The sequence below is a fragment of the Stegodyphus dumicola genome, chromosome 9 (genome assembly GCF_044657685.1).
Source record: "Stegodyphus dumicola isolate Sdum_Otavi_A_Nest chromosome 9, ASM4465768v1".
Taxonomy (NCBI): Eukaryota; Metazoa; Arthropoda; class Arachnida; order Araneae; family Eresidae; genus Stegodyphus; species Stegodyphus dumicola.
In genome coordinates, this window is record NC_140776.1 from 5,155,602 (window position 1) to 5,175,600 (window position 19,999).

The 19,999-nt window shown below is 31.8% G+C and overlaps 1 protein-coding gene across 1 annotated transcript in view; it reads right to left on the reverse strand.

Annotated features, from left to right (window-relative positions):
• LOC118184662 (glutamate receptor ionotropic, NMDA 2B-like) overlaps positions 1–8,424 on the reverse strand; it is a 620,775-nt gene extending 612,351 nt beyond the window's left edge. Inside the window, exon 1 of the mRNA XM_085824503.1 lies at positions 8,194–8,424. The gene's annotated coding sequence lies outside the window, so the exon portion shown is untranslated. The remainder of the gene's footprint in view (positions 1–8,193) is intronic.
• Positions 8,425–19,999: the final 11,575 nt, after the last annotated feature.

The following is a 19,999-nucleotide window of genomic DNA, read 5'->3' on the forward strand; positions in this document are numbered from 1 at the left end:
TGCTCTGTAGTGTTGCCCTTTTTTCACCGATACCTAGGCTTATGTTTCAACAGCAAAATGCTCGGGCTCACACGGCACACCTTCCTACTGCTCATCTTCGTGCTTCTCCAATACTTCTTTGGACGGAAGATCTCTCCCCAGTACAGCACATTTGGGTTTGCATGAGTAAGCATTTCCGACTGTTTTTAGATCGCACCGAACTAACTTGCTATTTGAAGCATTATATGGCAGGCAGCCAACTCTATGAGCCAATGCCCAACAGGATAACGGAACCAGAAGCCAAATGGCATCAGAGCCAGAGATGGGCTAAGGCATTATTGAGTTTTTTTCTTGTTGCTGTAATTCCTGAATTAAACATTCAATTCTTATTATAATATTAGCGGTTAGGTTTCGATACATCCACACCTCGTCTACTGATTTACGTCCCATTCGATTAACTCCTGCTTGGTGCATCGCTTTTTATGTTATAAAACGTATTTCAGTTAACCGAAAAAATATAATACTTCAATACTCTTTTCTACGCGATTGCATAAAATTAAAAAAAAAAAAATAACAACTATTCGTGAGTTTCTTTTTGACCATGATATTCTTTCTGTAGTTCTCTTTCTCTTGATACCTAAAATATTCTTGCGAGAGAAATGTTTCGTACTTTCAAAAAGGAATCAAGTTATTGTGGTCAAATGTCTTGGTTTAAAATAACCACCTTCTTCATAGATTTTATAAAAAAAAAGAAATAAGCACGTGAAGAAAACGTAAAACGACTTTATAGAGAATCAGCGCTGTGACATAATATTTCATTCAATAAAATCTATTCAAAAAGTTTGCTATTTTACTTATCTCCTAAAAGATCATTATTTTCATATAAATCCAGCACTGTTAAAGAAATATTGACTACACATTTCTATCAGATATTAGTTAACGCATACAAATTGATGATTTTGCGTATTAATTTGATTTTATTTTATGGAATACAAATTTATGAATTGTTTAGTGAAGCGTAAATAGTAAATAATTAATATAATTACGAAATACTTTATAGTTCATTTACGTTACTATGCAGTCATCGTCTACGATATTGTAAGGGTAACCAATAAGCGAAACAGGGAATAAAGCAAAAAAAAAAAAAAGAATTTATATACGCGTCTTGCATCTAAATTTGTGAACTAAGTATATGAATTGATATTCTAAAATTATTAATAATATATTAACTAATCTTATTGCTAAACAAACACAAAAATTACAATTTGAAATCTTTTAAAGTAATTTATTATTTCATGTTATTTCTTTAACTAATATATTACATAAATTAAATCAGGTATTCATCTCAGTGGGTAGGAAATCCCATCTTATAAATGAAATTTTATATTCTAAAGGGGGATTGCACCTCAGAACACTCAGACAGAAGTTCCGTTTGACTGTACTAGCGGCAGAGCCGGTGCAATCAGTGCTCTCGTACCGGGTGGCAGAATTTAAAGGCAGCAAAAGTTTTTTTAATTTAAGAAGAAGTGGGCGGCAGATTATGGAAACTATAGAGTCTAAAAGCCTAGATCCATCCTTGAACTTAACTGAATGCTCATATTAAAATGTATCTAATAAGGTTTAGTTAATATAATGTGTGTGCCAAAAAGACTGAAAAGTTAATAGGTGTCGTATAAGCGGAGAATAATGAACAGAAGTGTTTCCTTGTTTACATTTGTTAAAACTCTTTAGGTATCAAATCTAACAATAAATTATGCATTAACTCACAGATAAATTGCATAGGTATTAAATATAACGAATAAAATAAAGAAACATAAACACCTTTACAGAATATGACATTTTAACTTTCCTATTATTTGCGCTGTTTGAATAAACCAAATAAATTATAATAATAAACAAATCTGAGGAAGTGTGGCATTTTGATATAGAGACAAGAGGAGAAATTTTAGAATAAAGTGTAAAATTCCTGAGCTAAATGTTTCTTTCGAAATATCCTTCCCCTAGTTATCTTTCACAGTCTGGGCAAAATACATTTTAAGACACTTTGTTTAATTAAAAGTTTCAAAATGAGACGCTAAGTATTTCTGATTATTTGCCATTATGTTTTTATAATTGGCTTTAAAATACATAAGTAATGCCTACATTTAATACTTTTGTTTGAAAAAAAGATTTTTCGTTTTAAATTTAAGTGTATTTACATTCACATAGTATTTCATTTAGAATCGCTTCCCAAAGAATTAATCAAAATGATGAAAAATCGAGAAGGAAATATCTCTAAAAAATGCATTACAGACTGAAGCATTAAGAGACATGATACGACTCTTTTTTATTGAACGAGAGGATAACTTAGCTCTTTATCTTTCTAAGTCCAACGCATTCAGAATTTTCTTTTTATAAGTTTTTAAAAATATTTTAACACCCTTTTTATCCTGAAATAGAAGTTTATAAAATACTTCTTTTAATATCTGCCTTACTTTACTTCAGTTCAATGTATTTATATTTCTGCTTTAAGTAAAACGAATAAGTGCCTCGCTATTGCAATATAGAGAGTTCCATACGGTTTAACGTAAAATTTTATTTTGTATTTAATAGTAGTAAGGGCAAAGATCGCATATATGGATGTGATTCTAAGGCGTATTATCCCTGTACCAAATTTAAATCTTTCAATACTATAGAAAAATATTATGAAAATAATCAGCATGGAAGTACACATTAGAAAGTAATATTTATAGAATGCATAATGTGGGGTAGCTTTAAAAAGGATTTTGAATATTCTTTATTAACTATTAAAAGTTAAACTAGTTGTTATCTATATTTAAACGTTTGTTTTAAATAATAGAAGAATAAGTGTTAAAAATGCATGTGCTGAAACGTTTTTGAATTTATTAACGGAGCATTAAAAATGTCTACAAAGATCATTTGTATATAATACGTGATATATATTTTCCTTATATATAAGCTGTGACATTTATTTGATACAAATGTTACAACATTTAGACTTTATGATAAATAAATAACTTTTATTAACATGAAGTAAATAAAAGAAGCATTTATAAAATATTTATATGTATGGTTGCGGTAAACTTAATCTCATATATTATGAACATTAGCAGTTACTATATAACAACCTAAACTTTAGCAGTTACTTATATAACAACCTAAACATTAGCAGTTACTATATAACAACATTTATAACTACATTTATAAACTACATTTATAAACAGATATTCTTCTCATAAGTGAACACTAGAGACTCTACTTTGGTTATGTTGACATCATAAACTCATCTCGTTTATTTTAAACCTCAATAGTTACGTTAGAAGCATTGTTTTTTCAATCATAACTTGATATTCCTCTTAAATTTGAGAAAAGTTTTTACTAGAATTGCATTTTTTCACACCTGCCTCATGATTATAATATTTACTATAATATTATATTTTCTAATATTTACTCATCATATTTTGTCGCTCAAAACTTTTTTTATGTTTTAAATAAACATCAGATGAACTAAGCAGCAGAAAAGATGGTAAGATTTAACTCACATATCAACTTTTATCTAATTTTTGTTATGTATACGATACTTCTTCACTTTGAATGAATCTCATATTATATTTATATCTTAATTTCTAAATGAAAAAAAATTTTTAATTTACAATATTGCTGTGATGTGTTGGCAAAACAAAATCATCTAAATCTATCTCTATTTAGAAAATTTCGGATCTATATGCAAAATGAAAGAGGCAGAAATTTCATTTGCGTACTTGTAATGAATAATACCGAATAAACATATAAGAGACTTATTTCTTATTATATGAACGGAAGAAATAAGAACTATGATATGACATCAGCTGAGATATGAATAATCTGCTGGCTATTTAATGCAAGACGGGGGCATCTCATTGTCAGAGCCGGTATCATTTTTGATATCACAACTTCAAATTATTTGAGATCTCGTATCATGAAATACAGTGTGGAGGAAGACATATTAGCCCTTGAATTCGCTCCCTATATTTCGCAACAGTTTCTTAAAGACTTTATAAACATGTATGCGATGTAATTAACACAATTTAGGAGTTGTGGAATTGGCCTGTATTCTGTGTTTGGAACTATCGTAGAACATAACATATATCATAATAATTAGTCTGCCAGTAATCTTAGTTAAAATATTTATTTTTCATTAGAAAGAGTGATTAAAAGAATATATTAATTGATCGTTTAGTTTTTTCATGACATCAAACAATTAATGTTTCCGTTCCCATTTCCATTCATTTAAAAAAATAAACTGCGATATTTTTAATTAAGGAGCACTCCTACAAAAATTAGTATTTAATAATATTAAATCATGATATTTAGACCTGCATAATAAATGAATTCAGTATATTTTCATGGTTTTAATGTTAAGAACCTTAATGAAAGAGCAGTGTTCTTTTAGGAACTTTATATTGATGAAAGAAAAAAAAGTAGCATTTTTTTATGATCCTTCGTACGTAATATATCAACTACTAGCTTGAAGACATACTTGTAACATTTTCTGTGTAACATAAATTTAATTTTCGGTCATCTTAATGAAGAAATATATCATACATTATTAATTATTCTTTCATATCATAAAGGAATATACAGTTACTCTTTCTGTATGCAGGGCTGAATATGTGCCACGTCTGGTGATAGAACGTGCTAATACACCCACTCGATACATTGATCTTCAAGGAAAAAGGTGACAGTAGCCACGGAAAGAAATCTGATATTATCGGCTATTGAATGAAAGAAAGAATCATCAACTGCGGCAAAATATGTTTTGACACAAAATAATTTTTTTTGCCCTGATACCCCTGAACTTCCAAAGTTCCATCAAAGCATAGATATTAATACGGAAGCACACATTTTGTCTTCAAAATCATTAAAAAACATTAACATAAATGTCATTAAGTTATGACATTTACAATTACTTATATATATATATATATATATATATACACATTTATCCTCAATAGGGAGTAATGCCATTTAGTGAATGAAAATTAATCTGTTAGGGCATTTACCGATACTGCTGTCTATTTAAGATAACATGTTTTCTTGTCCGTTTTAATTGCACATTAATGATCCAGTACATAGAAGCCAAGTGATATGTTTCCTTGCTTGAACATGACATCGCTATGTCCCCAGCAATAACACCTGCTTTCATTTCACTAGTCATCGAGCAGTACTATTGCAAAATGTTCGTAGTCCGACCCGGCTGATATCCCAGTGAACAGGCTTGCTGATAGGAATTCATTGTGAATTTGCCATGTGTACGTGAATACTAACCAGTCCCCCCCCCAAAAAAATAATTTCATTAAGTCTTCATTTTTTTGTAAAATTTCTTTAAAGGACGGAACTTCATATAAAAGTCTCTTTTGATAAAAGGATTATCCCTTTAGTTCTTCACTATAACCTTGAATATTTTAATCAAAATAATCAATCGTTAAACAAATCAATAATTTACTACAAATTGTGAGTCATGAGCTCAAGCATCATTACATGCTTTGTTTATTAAAGAACTAGAAAAGGAAATTCAGAATACAATGGGATAATAATTGAATAATACGGCAATAATAATTTTAAAACTGTAAGCCTTTTGTTCGAAGCTGACTTCCAGCTTAAAGACGAAACTGAAACTCACATTTATATAGCTTACGTTTCTTATGGTAAACTGACATTTAAATGAATATCTTACTACTGATAAGTGCATTTCCAATTATCTTAAAAATTCCATCATGCTAGGTCATTTAAGATAAAACTTAACCGTTTTTCTTCAGTATTATGTTACCTAGAATATATTTCAAACACAAAATTAGCTTATTATTACTAAAAATGAATCAGATACTGAATTAAGTCTTATTCACTACCTTTGATTTAAAGGTAACATATCTGGGGTTTGATAAAATGATTAGCATAATTGGTTAAATTGTTTCAAAATGAGAGGCAGCGATATTTTATATATTTCATTTTAAGAGTTCGAACAATAATTTTTGCAAAATTTTCTTTAAATACTACAGTTTATTTTCATTTGATATCTATAAAGGATATAAATGAATTTTTAAAGAAATTCAAGTGCATTTGGATATCTTGTCGCATAGAATTTTATTAAATATTTTTCAAGAAAAAATACAATTTTAAAAATAGCTGACACAGATTGCTTTACGATTCTTTCTTAGAACTGGAGCAATGAGTATGCAAACTTTAGCATTTAAACTGGTAGCAAAGAATTTATTTAGTATTTACTTTATGTAAAATCATAATCACAGAAATTCCCATGGCTTATTTAAAAATCTTCTTCTACTTTCAGAGACATTTCTAACGTGTTAGTCATATATCGCATTAATGCTATCATCGTTTATTTATCTGCATCCTATTTTTTATATCGTTTTGGGAAAATTCCAATTCTTTTTTAATTCTCTTAGTCTAAAATTTGTATACTCTCATATCCCGTGTGGCAGCCAAATCCTCACTCCAACAGTGTTAAAGAAAAATAAAAATAGATATATATAACTATGAACATATCATATAACTAAAAAACTATAAAACTTTGTACTCATGTATAATAAGCAGTAACAGCTTTAGAGAGGTAAAAGAAAATTTTTTGGTTGTAATTTATTTTATAAATTATGTTTAGTAACCTACATTTAGGTTTATTACTGAGTTAAGAAATAGTCCGATTAATACTTTCATAAAATGCAATGATTTAGTATGATGAGCTAAAATTTTACCTTTCCCCCCTCAGCATAGGAGATATTGCATGCTAATTGTATCATAAGTAACTCGCACTCCGTTTATAAAAGAACATATGTATTGTTTTTAAACAGAAAAGGAAAGTAAAAAATTGAAAATTAAGAGCCATTCATCACTCTTATTCAAAATTTATGTTATATATATTAAGTAACACTAATAGTTTTCGATTTATAAATTAAATCAAAAATTTAAACCCAATACATATTCAACTTGAAATAATGAGCTGCCAATAAATAGTTACATTATCAAAGCAATAAATCATTGTGAATAACTAAGAAAAAATATAAGCTTTTGAGATTCAATAAGGAAAAAAAGGCAAAAAAAGTGATTTATTACTTTTGAAATATATCATTTGTTGTCACTATATTATTCTAAGTTTAGTATGTATTGAGTTAAAATTTTCGATTTAATTTGTTAATATCGCCACCACTTATTGCAACTTACAGAGCAAATTTTTCTTATTTTCTTTATTTTATTTTAAACATCAAAAACATTTAATTAACTAAATTTATCAACAATTTATGCATCAAAAACTTTTACCGGTTTATTCTTTGTTACTATTTATGATGTTAATTTCGAATAAATACTCTTATTATATTAAGGTACAGATTTTCTAACTTCAATGCATACGCCAATAATAAAATCAGCGGTAGTTTAAAACAGTTCTTGCTTTGGGGAAAAAAAACTTCATACGAGTTTCGCTTACATTTAATGGCATAAGATTTTATGCCAGTCTAAAATTATTGAATGTTACGTAAATAAAATAAACGAAAATTTTTTATAAGAGTAGAATTAACAAAGGAATTTGAAAGTATAACGTATTGTTGTCGCCAATATGGTAAAGAATGTCTTAAAACATCATCGATATTTTGCGTCGTTAAGTTATTTCTTGCTTGCGCTGCGCAGTACTAAGTTTATTCTCAATATTGGATGTAAAACAGTTTATTTGTTTGTTAAAAATATCCTAAAATTACGTTGCCGAAATATAATGCAAACAATTCCTACGAACTCCTAATATTCAAAACAAAACGAAAATATTGCAGTTTAAATTTGTGTTAGATGATGTGATATTTCCAGATAAATAAAATGTTATTGTTTACAACGAAATGAAATTCAGTATACAACGATTGGTTTAAGAAAAGTAAACTATCATAATTTCGTCTTTTTAGATGTAAAGAAAAACTTTCTTGAATTACTCTTTTAAGTATGATATGCTAAACTTCTTTAAATAATAAAGCCTAAATTATTTTTTGTAATTTTTAAAATAATATCCTGCAATGTAAAATCATTTTCAAAGCAAATAATTAGCGCCTTGAAAGAAAAACAAGAGGAAAAAAGAAATGCGCACTATTTAAGAAGCGCATTCACTTAATTTCAATAACATTTCGAAACAAGAGATCACCGAAGGTCAAACTATCTATTAAGGTAATAAATTTTTATTACCTCTTATTCCTGAAACGAGGATGCGGAGAAAAACTTGAAGTCAACACTCCGCCGAGAAACTAAATACATTTGGAAGTCACCGCCTCTTTTTCTGCAACTTCAACATCAAATACTAACCACATGCTAACCAGTTGATCCACCGCCTCTGTTTCTCACTTCCCGTCTAAGAGCAAACGTGTGGCGATTTCCAGTGATCATCAGCATCCTCTGCGCAAGCGCAGAGGGGGTGCGGCGCCTCCCAGCGCAAACGACCGACTGGGGGGACATCGCAAGATGCGATATTTTTGAGGGGTGAATTTTTTGTTCGTTATCTTACTTTCCTACCGCGAGTGAAGGGCTGGGACAAGAATGTGATAACGGGGGGAGCCGTAATTTATGTTTTGTTGCTTACTCCCCTCTGCTTCCTTCCTTCGCTCTTGCGCCCTTCGTCTTCCGTTACTCCTATTGCCATGGGACCCTTCTTACTTTCCCTTCCGTCAAGGATGGCGGTTTCCGTCTGTTAAAGACACCATTGCTTTTTAAAACAGAGAGAGTTTTAACTTTTCAAATGCAGAACACAAAAACAGTTATTTTCAAGATGAACAAATTGAATGAGCTTAACAATTTTACATGTTACAGAGATTCATATCACTAACGTATTTATTAGAATAATGCAAAATATGTATTTTTCGAAATTATTGAGATATTAATGTGCTGTTACGCTTATATGCATAAATATAAAACATAGAAGGAAAATAAGTTATAAACGTATGCTATTGTTATTAGCCAACATAACCAGTAAAATTCATGTACCTTTCTAAATTTTTTCCATATTGTTCCCTAAATCGCTGCACTTCTTAGCATAACTTTGAGGCATATTACATTAATTTTAGCAATAAGTGTTCCTTCTTAGCTTCATTATATATAAATATATACAATTCTGAGAAATGGAAAGAATGAAATAAAAAAGTAATAATATTATTATTTGAATAATTGCATGATAGTTGCTCTTACAAGAAATCGCAAATAAATACGTAACTCCTTTACACCAAAATTTATAAGTTGCGTACGTTTTACGTATGCCTAATGAAAGCAATCTGGAAGAGCAAAAATAAGTATAATAACAAAACAAAAAACAAAAAAAAATCTGAAGTCTCGCCCGCTGTAGATGAAAATGTTTTTTTTTCTGTTGACATTGGTCGCTTTGAAATCCTTGAGTTTGTTGATCAAAAATTCGTTAAAATTTTACAAAATATGAAATCTATAAGAAAACAATTTTCAAATTCACAGTAGGATTACGTCATTCAAATTTCGATGGCTCTATGTACCGTTGTTTTGTCACAATGCGAGAAATATATATACATTTATGCAGATTTTTCATTATTTAATTTCTTCAGATATAAGGCAAGACTCCAACATTTGGTGGCAACAGTTTGAAAAGTGAAACGGACATTTATAGTGAACCAACGCAAAACCGCAAAACGAAAACAATAGTCCTTCAGGGACAATGCCCCTTGGTTCTAAAAAAAATCTGAAAGATTTCAGTTTTTAAATTACGTCCAAAGGGGCATTTTCTTAACATTCTGTGTGTTATCTTTAATTAGTAAATATCATGTTCTTCGCACTTAAACGATAAAAATCAGTTCAAGAGCAATATCGCAAAATAATTTTAATATGAGCTTATCTTTAGAATTTCTGATATACAGTCTCACGCGCTGGAGATAAAAATGCTTTTTCTGTACTACGTTGCCATTGCTCGATTTGAAATCCTTGAGTTTGTTAATCAAAAATTCGTTAAAATTTTACAAAATATGAAATAGTATATCAATAATAAAAGAAATTCCAAATTTCAAATTTGGCCCACCAGATGCGCAGGAGGATTACTTTATTCAAAATTTGACGGCTCTATGTACTGTTGTTTTATTACAATGTGATAAATATACATGCATTTATGCAGATTCTTCATTATTTAATTTCTTTAAATATAACACTGGGCGATAATATTTGGTGGCAATAATTTAAAAAGTTAACCGATTTTTATAGTGAACAACGCAAGATGCGAAAACGAAATTAATAGTCCTTCTGGGCAAATTCCTCCTTTGGACTAAAAAACGTTATATGAAATTTAAAGAAGAAAAACAGATGAAATGGTTCAGAATTTAACTTTGCCCAAAAAGCTTCATTTTTCATACAAACACTTTCTTTTGACTATGGACTTTTAAATTACTTTTTAGGTCGTTTTTAAGCATATTTTCTTCTCTGTTCCGATTTAGTGTTTTATTCATATTCTCAGTTGTTTTTCATGTAATAAAATCTTTTTATCTTCGACGACGTGACAACAATCTATTAGAAAAATTATACGCGCCTCAAAAGTGACACGACGTAAAAATTATTCGGATATAAAAACTGAGGTTAGAAACTAATAGCTCTTTCGACCTAACAATAAAAACACAAAAAATATTGTGTAAGTCACCTTATTAAGAAAGTTGAATATCGATATAATGAACGGAGACCGAAAAGACTGAAAAAAAAAACATTAATGGCGGAACTTAATATTAGTTTGGTGTAAACTGTCCATAGATTTTGAGAGCGATAAGACACGATTTCCTCTTTATGAACTTGGGGGAAAACTTTGCTGAAACAAGAAAACATGGAACATTTTGAAATAAATGGAATACAAATTTATATTGTGGAAAGTTTTAATGATTTATTAAGAAAGTGAAACTGAGAAAATCGTATTTATTACCCAGGAACGTCATTAATGTTACGAGAGAAAAATAAAAATAACTAAAAAATGACACGTCCTACCTTATTTATGTTCAAGAATAAAGATTTTTAATATTATTCAAGTTAGTTCAGATCCTAAAGGAATTAATATTGGTGTCAAAAATAATAAAAAAAAAAGGAAATTCTAGATGATACTCATAAAAATGAAAAATAATCTGCTCTTTATTAAATGATGATATATTATATGGTATCATAAATGTATGATTGGTCATAATAGCAGATAATGAACAAGCTATGTTTCTAAATAAACAAAACTAATATTTTGCAATAACCAACAATCTTGATATTTTTGAAGCACATACATTTAAGTGAGGAAATTTTAAATGTAATGAATTTGTTGCAGCCTCCTAAATGGCATAGTGGTTTGGGGAACCGACTGCAATACCGAAGGCTCTGCGTTCGATTCCCGGAGAAGGCATGGATGTAAATTGCCTATCCCCTCATAGAAGGTAACGGTGGCCACCTATTATATGCCTCCATAATAAAATGACCATCACTTCTGGCCTTAGTAATGGCGGAAGACTAAAAATAGCTAGTGCTCGCCATTGAGGAAAAGTGCTGCATGTTTTCTACAAATACAGAAATAAATGTCTTTGTTACATGTAACTGATATTTTGTGCCACTTCGTATTGGGTACATTAATCATACATGATCAAGAACGACGTCTTACCTTTGAATAAAGTGCAACTGATTTTCATCATTGGTCTTACTTCATCGTGAATTATAAACGTACCATAGTTTTACATAAGAATGGATAAATTCCGCAGCTGCAGATAAATCAAAATGCAGTTTAAAGAAGTGTTATTCAGAAGTAAGCTTATTTGGAAAGACACTTCTTTTAACTATGCTGCAACATGTCTTGATCACTTTTATAACGACTTAATTTGAAGAACTTTGGAGTATTGTAAAACTAGTTGAGCCTCAGAACAAAGTGCAATTTTAATAATTTTTTTCTTTCCATCATTTTGCATTGTTTCAAAATATTATAAGATTGCTATAAATCGACATCAATCACTTTAAAAATGTAACTTTTAATGTGTACAATATTTACAGATCATTAATCAAAACATGGTGGTTCAGTTGACAAACAAATCTAGTATATGCTTTCATAATCGAAAATCGAAATCTTTTAAATAGGAATCGAAATGTTCCTAACAAATTAGTGTGCGAACCATCAGACATCAATCTATCGAGCTGCCGGTGGAGAGTCTAAGGAAATTCAGAAGGCACGTCGCGTCGCGTTAACACTGTCAATTAATCAAAATAATTTCCACACACTCCCCACCTGAACTCTGTCAAGAGTTCACATCAATCTAGCAACAATCAAATTTATACCAGTAAGTAGTATAGCATATAATTATAAAATAATTGATAAGTATATTAAATGAATAGAAAATATATTCAAACTACGTATAATCATTATACTAAATTCTAAAAAAAAATGGTATGTTAATCATCAATTATAATTTGACACTACTTCAGTAAATCTAAACTATTCTTAATCTAATCATATGAAATTAAATTAGCAAAATAAACAATTGCATAAAACTTATTCAATCATATTCATATTATTAAACGATAAAAAATGTTTTTAAAGGTCTAAAGGATATAATAATTGAACTGGTCGTTTTATTATTGTTCCATCAGCAGTTTTTAGTTCACAAGAACGAACTTTGTTATCACGACCACGAAAAACGTTCATCACTCTGCCACAGTTCCACAAAAGTTTACACTTGTTGTTATCTTCGATTAATACAAGATCATCAACTTTTAGATCATCATAAACGTTAGGATTTTTTAATTGATGAGCTTTCCGAAGATCCATTAAATATCGTTTTTTCCATTTAGTCTACAAGTGCCTAACCAATAAATCTTGATAAATCTTTCTTTTGGTCAGAGAGGACTTGGTAGAGCCGTCTTTAACAATGGAATTAAAGTTGATAGGTAATGTTGAATCTTTGTTTCCAAAAATCAAAAAAATTGACTGGATTGAGTGGCAACGGTTTCTTGTGGTCATTGTACACATATACCAAAGGACGAGAATTCAAAACCACTTGTGCTAAAACCGTTGACAATTCTTCAAACGTTAGTAAAGCTTTACCTAGAATTTTTCTTAAGCACTCTTTCACTGATTTTACTAATCTCGTTGAAGCCTCCCCACCAAGCCCCTCGTTCTATTATAAACTTCCAACTGATTCTTTCATTCGACAGAAAATCTTGGAATTTCTCATTCGACAATAGTTTAGAAAAATGTTCGAGTTCCCTTTTTCCCTTTTTAAAAGTTTTCGCCTCGTCCGAATAAATTACTCGACAATTGCCTCTCCTAGATATGAATCTTTTGAATGCCATCAAGAAAGAATCTGTAGAGAAATTCGGTACAACTTCCAGATGTATGGCTCTAGTGATAGCGCAAGTAAATAATGTTACATAGGCTTTTTGACTCCCTTCGATGGTTTTTACGTAAATCGGACTAGCAAAATCGATGCCAGACACGTAGAATGGTGGTGTCTCATTGATTCTGTCTTCTGGAAGTTGAGAAGTGGTCTGGTCAGCAAACTTCAATGAATATCTTTTACAAATAAGACACTTGTTTATTACTTTCTTGATACATTGACGTCCTTTTGGGATCCAACAGCGACTTCGAATTTCAGCTAAGGTCGTTGCTATTCCTCCATGCATCATTTTAACATGTGTACTTTCTACAATCAAATTCGTTAGCCAGGAGTCTCTTGAAAGAATTGCCAGATGTTTTTCAGCATGTGACAACGTAGAATGTTCTAATCTTCCACCCGGTCTCAGTATCCCGTTCTGTTCTAAAAATGGGTTTAAAATATATAAGGAGGATTTCTTTTCGACTTTATTCGCTTTCTTCAGAGTCTCGATTTCTTTGGGATAAAAACGTTCTTGTTCAGATCGAATCCAATAATTTTCGGCATCTACTATTTCTTCAGTCGTTAATGGACCTGTCAAATCGTTCGTTTTCCTAATTTTGCCAATGAATTGCTTCATTCAACCAGTTATTCTCAACAATTTTCTTAAAATACTGTATTTTGAGATGTATATAAGCGTTTCTTCAACTGCTGTGCACACAAATTCATAAATATCATTAACATTCTTGCGGAATTCTAATTCTTCTTCAATGACAGGTTTCTCTTCATTCTTTCGAGGCCACAACTCAGACGACATTCTAAGACATTCTGGTCCTTGATACCACATAGGATTGTTTTTCAACTCATGAAGTTTAGCTCCTCTCGAAGCCAAATCAGCGGGATTACATTTACCGGGGCAATAATGCCAATTTTCTAGGGATGTTAAATTTTGTATCTCCTGAATACGATTTTTAACGAAAAACTTAAATTTCTTTGCACAGTCTTTTATCCAGAAAAGTGTGATTTTCGAATCAGTCCAGAAAAAACAAGAAAGTTGTAACTTCAAAACTTTAGTGATGCTAGTACCTAATTTGGCTGACAAAAGAGCTCCCATTAGTTCAAACCTAGGGTAGGGTGAGCGGTTTTAAAGGCGCTACTCTAGTCTTTGAAGCAACAAAAACCGTAAATATTTGTTCATTGCTAGAAATTTTACGCAGATACGCTACTGTACCATACGCCTTTTTGCTAGCGTCAGAAAAACAATGCATTTCAATCTTTTCCACATCACTGTTACCGATTGCAGAAAAATAATATCGTGGAATACCGATTTCGTCCAAACTGGAAACTTCTTTGCACCATGCTTTTCATACAGAACATAAATTTTCTCGTAGTTCATCATCCCAATCTAAAGCGAGTGTCCAAATTTGCTGCAATATGATTTTGACTCATGTACAATTGGCGATAATAGACCTACAGGATCAAAACTTCGTCCTATTGCTTGTAGGACAAAACGTTTAGTTATAACTTGTTTTGATAGAAATGTTATCAAATTTTTTACATCAAAGTAAATTACGTCACTTTGGTTGTCCCAAGCGAATCCTAACACTTTCAATGGAGGATTGAGAAGATTCCTCGGATTCACTGCCTTGTTTAATCCATGATTCGCGCAGTTCTTGAGAATTGGTGAGCCATTTATGTAGAATCATACTAACATCTCTAAAAATGCTAACGCATTCTAAACTGGTATTGAAAGCAAGTTCAACGTTTTGGTGTCCTCCAATGATGTCATCTACATAAATGTGATCATTTAAAAATTCTCAAGTGGCAGGGTAGGTTTTCTCATATTGTTTCAAATGGTGTTTAATGGTTGCAGCCAGTAAGAACGGACTGCTATTTACGCCAAATAACACACGAGTGAATCGGTAAGTTATGAAATTTTGAGGATCATCGAATGGGTTTTTAGTAAACAGAAAACGCGTTACATCTTTGTCTTTCTCATCTACTTCTACCTGAAGAAAAGCCTGCTTTATGTCACTTGTAATGTTACAGGATGAAGCCTGAAGGACAACAGAAGTTCAAAAATGTCAGGATACAAATTTGGACCAATATGCAAGCAGTCATTCAACGAAATTTCACCAGGTCCATGTGAAGAGGCGTCGAATACGATACGTAATTTATTAGTAGTTCGATCAGTACGAACGATTTCTCTGTGAGGCAAATAAAATGTGATTTGAGATTCACTATCAACAGTGTCTAGAACTGGTTCAATGATGTTTTGTTGTAAATAATCTTGTAGAACTGTTTGGTACGAATAAAAGAGTTCAGGGTTATTCCGAAATCGCTTTACAAGTTTCTCAAATCGTTTCAGCGCAATCGCTTTATTGTCATGTAACTCATATTGTCTATCAGACTTCCATGGCAGCCTAACCTTGTAACGAGAATTTTTGTAGAAAATTTCCGATTCGAATTTTTCCATTATAGTATTGTCTAATGGGTCGGATGATTCATTTTCAGGTTTTATACCAAAGCTTTCAAGCTCCCAAAATTTCTTTATCTGATCAGATTTTATATCTTCCTCAACTATGATATTAAAGGCTGTGGACGTGTGTTCTGTAGCTTTAGTATAACCTAGCAGAGACCAACCGAATAACGTTTCAGCAGCTACTAAATGTTTGTTTATACGCTTAAGTTTCCCAGTCACTATATCATAATAATGATCAGCTCCTATCAAAAGAGTAATTTTTTCTTTGCAATCCCAAGAGTCTGCGAGTTGTAAACCATCTAACTGTTTGCCTAAAATGTGTCTATCCAGATTAGGTGTGTGTGTGCGTGTGTGTGTGTGCGTGATTATGGCAAAGCCTCGAGGGCTATCTGCCTAAGAGGAGGGATGCCTTCGTGGAGGACTTTCTAAGGGAAACTGGCTCGTATACACGTTACACATGGGGAAAACCACGAAAACGCCCATGCAGCCAGCCCGTTCGCGGGATTCGAACCTCGGACCGAACTACCAGTGTTCAACGACTTTACCGCTCGGCCGCTGGTGGGCCCCTATCCAGATTAGGAGGTGGCAAATCAGAACTTGAAATTTGTTCAGTCACGAGAGCTTTAATTTCGATTTTCAAATTCGGTCTTTCCTTGTTCTGTAATTTTATCTTAACAACGTGAAATGTTTTTCTAATGGATGTTTTATTTCCAAACCTAAATACGGAAAGAGTCTCTGTTCGAATGACAGGAAGCTTCAATTTATCCGCGATTTCTTTTCTTAGGAAGGAACGCATACTACCTGAATCCAGTAGAGCTCTAATTAAAACCGACTGCGTATTCGTTCGAAGTGTTAGCGAATCTTCCATACTTTTATTTTTTTTTTCATTTCGTTCTTTCTCAGCGCGAAAGCATATTGAACGGTTATGTCGAATTTTGCACTTGGAGCAGAAGAGATCGCTTCGACATTGCTTTACGCGGTGGTTTGATTTCAGACAAAGCTAACATTTTGCATATTTACGTAATAAATTTCTCTTCTCATCAACTGTCAGTGATTCACAGTCTTCAATAACATGTTTGGATGTATTACAAAACAGGCACCAATTAGTAGTTTTGTTTTCTTTAACCGGCGCCAGCAGTTGCTGAGTGGAATGGGTGATACTCCCTTTCCCACCCTTCTCTTTATAAACACAGGAAATGCTTTCTGATTTATGAGTGGAGAGCAAAAGATCGCTTCTCTCGAGACTTTCCAATTCTGAACGAACAAACTGCAATAATTCGTCAATATTAAAAAAAGATGACGAATCCGTTTTACGATTGAATTCTAAAGTTATATCAGACGGCAGAGTTTTCATTATGGCTGGAATCAACATATAACTGTATTTATCCGGTGTGACTTCTAATGATTTCAAGCTGCGTATTTGAGTTTCTATAGTGTCACAAAGTTTGCGAAGTTTTACAGTGTCACTGGATTTGGTTACTGGGGTAAGATTCAGGAGTTTTTGCATATGTGAGTTTATAATTATAACTTTCCTGCCAAACCTGTTTTTAAGTATTTCAACAACTTCATCGTAATTTGGTTCCGGAAATGCAAAAACCTTTTATCGCGTTTGCAGCGTTGCCGCATAAGTACGAATAATTAAATTTTCGATCTTTGTTAAAGATTCATTATCATGGATTGCTACTTTAAAAGAGTTCCAGAAACTTGTCCACTGGGTATAATCTCCATAGAATTTAGCGATGGTTAATTTTGGCAGACGCGTACATTTATTGCTTTCGATTTTAGAATTAATTTCGTTAAGAGAGTTTTCATTATCCTAATTTGTTACTTTATTTAATACTTTCAATTTCTTATTTGCTCTGAATTGCCATAACTGAATTTTCTCTTCGTATTCGATACAAGATAGAATTTCTGTTTCAAACTCTTCGGCCTCTGATTTCAAGTCAAGCTCTATCTGAGCATCTAGTTCACTCAGAGTTTTCGATTTCGTGATTAATTGTTCTAAACTTTCTTCTAATGTACTTGTATCAATTTCTTCTTTATTCAACTCCGATTCGATTTTTTTTTAGAATCTTAGACACGGTGGTCCTGATAACTTTTCTTTTCGATTTTAATTTACCAACAGACTCTTCCGCCATAGTTACTCTACAAATTAGAAAATTTAGTCTTACCTTTTGCTGACTTCGCACACTTACAATGCGCTAAATCCAATTCTTTACGGCCTTATGCACCAGCTGTTTCAAAATATTCTACGATTGATATAAATCGACATTAATCACTTTAAAAATGTAACTTTTAATATGTACAATATTTACAGGTCATTAATCAAAACATGGTGATTCAGTTGACAAACAAATCTATATGCTTTCATAATCGAAAATGGAAATCTTTTAAATAGGAATCGAAATGTTCCTAATCAAATAGTGTGCGAACCATCAGACATCAATCTATCGAGCTGCCGGTGGAGAGTCTAAGGAATTCAGAAGGCACGTCGCGTCGCGTTAACACGCAACACTAGCGCCATCTCTCAATTAATCAAAATAATTTCCACATGCATTTATAAATAATTATGATTCTGCTTACTACTATCCTTCAAGGTGTAGCAGTTTTAATGGTCACCAGAGTACTATTGTTCAGCGATCTTACACTGTCTGCAACTGATGGATGTTTTTCTTAGTAAGATTAGACAATGCAGTGTAAGTGTTTCAAGTAAGTTTATAAGTATTTCTTCCGCCTTTTTAGGATGCTTTCGTAGTGTAGAGATCAGCACGCTGGGCACGTATTCCAGAGGTCTGTGGTTCGATTCGCGGTGAGGTTGTTGGTCATTTTATAACCTAATGACTCTACAAGCTATTTAAATATTTAAGTAACGTGGGACCGGTTTTAAGACAGAAATCATGTGGTAGCATGTATGTAAATGTATGTTTATATGCTAATTTACATATTGGGAAATAGTGTGCAAATCAGATGGAATATACAAGTTAATTTGTTTCATTTACTATTTAGGGTGAATTTTAGATTGATAGAAAGCTAGGTACATACATAGTTAAGGAAACATAGGTAATGCAAAACACATAATACAAAGTACCCTGTTTATTTCTTAGATTCAAATGATTTATACCATAAAAATGAAAATGTAGAGCATTTTTCTTAAAAGTCTAGCAGCTGTCAAACATGGTAGTTCTTTTCATCTTTAGACTTTTAGTCAGTTCTCACCGACTGCTGACCTTCAGAAGGCGGTTATATTTATCATATTGGTCAATTACTGAACTTTAATTGCTGACCAGTTAATTTTAAATACCCAACATCAAATCGCAAAGCACCCAAACTATTTAACAGACAACTATCGTTACAAACAGAAATAATCATTCACTCGATTATTTTATCTAACAGATTAATTTTATTCTCTTTTATGTTAAATTTGATTTCTAAAAAAAGTGCACGTTTCAGATATATGAGGTATATATTTGCATTAAAATAACACGCCAAATAACGATTAATCGAGGAGTTAATACGACAAGAATCATCTTAAATTCATACATTTGCTGGACTACATTCGAATGCTTGAATACGGAACCTTTTTCTGCAGATTCGGAATGCAAATGACGTAAGAGATGCGATTGATAAGATGAGGTAAGTTAAAGTTTTAAGAACGATAGAAAGGAAGTCAAGCTACGGACGCCGTCTATTGATAGAAAAATGAAAACAACCATGAAATAATTTCCGTAATACTTTGAAAGCCAAAATGCCCGAACCACTTTTCATTTAAATTACTAAAACCGAAGTGATTGCGGTTGTTTTCTTCTCTGTCCCTAAGAAATAATACGTGCAGTTTCAGTACAGCAGCAGGTACAGTTTCCCTAAAACATTGTATCAGTTTATTGCATGCAGATTGTCCTAAAAGGCTAATGGAAGATTCTTTTCTAGGAAGTAGAAAGTATATCGTTTGATATCTTCACACATCTTTGTATATTAATGGGGAGGGGTAGAAACGAACGCAACGGACGTTTCAGAATTTTTATAACATATGCGTCATGTTCCTTGATGCGAAATTTTAAGGCTATCTTAGGTTAACGAACGTAAATTAAACCACAACGGCAATAAATTGTATATATACTCCAGGAGTTCATATCCGTAATGGAGTTTTTAAGTATAGAATCGCAAATTTTATTGCCAGAAGATAAAACGA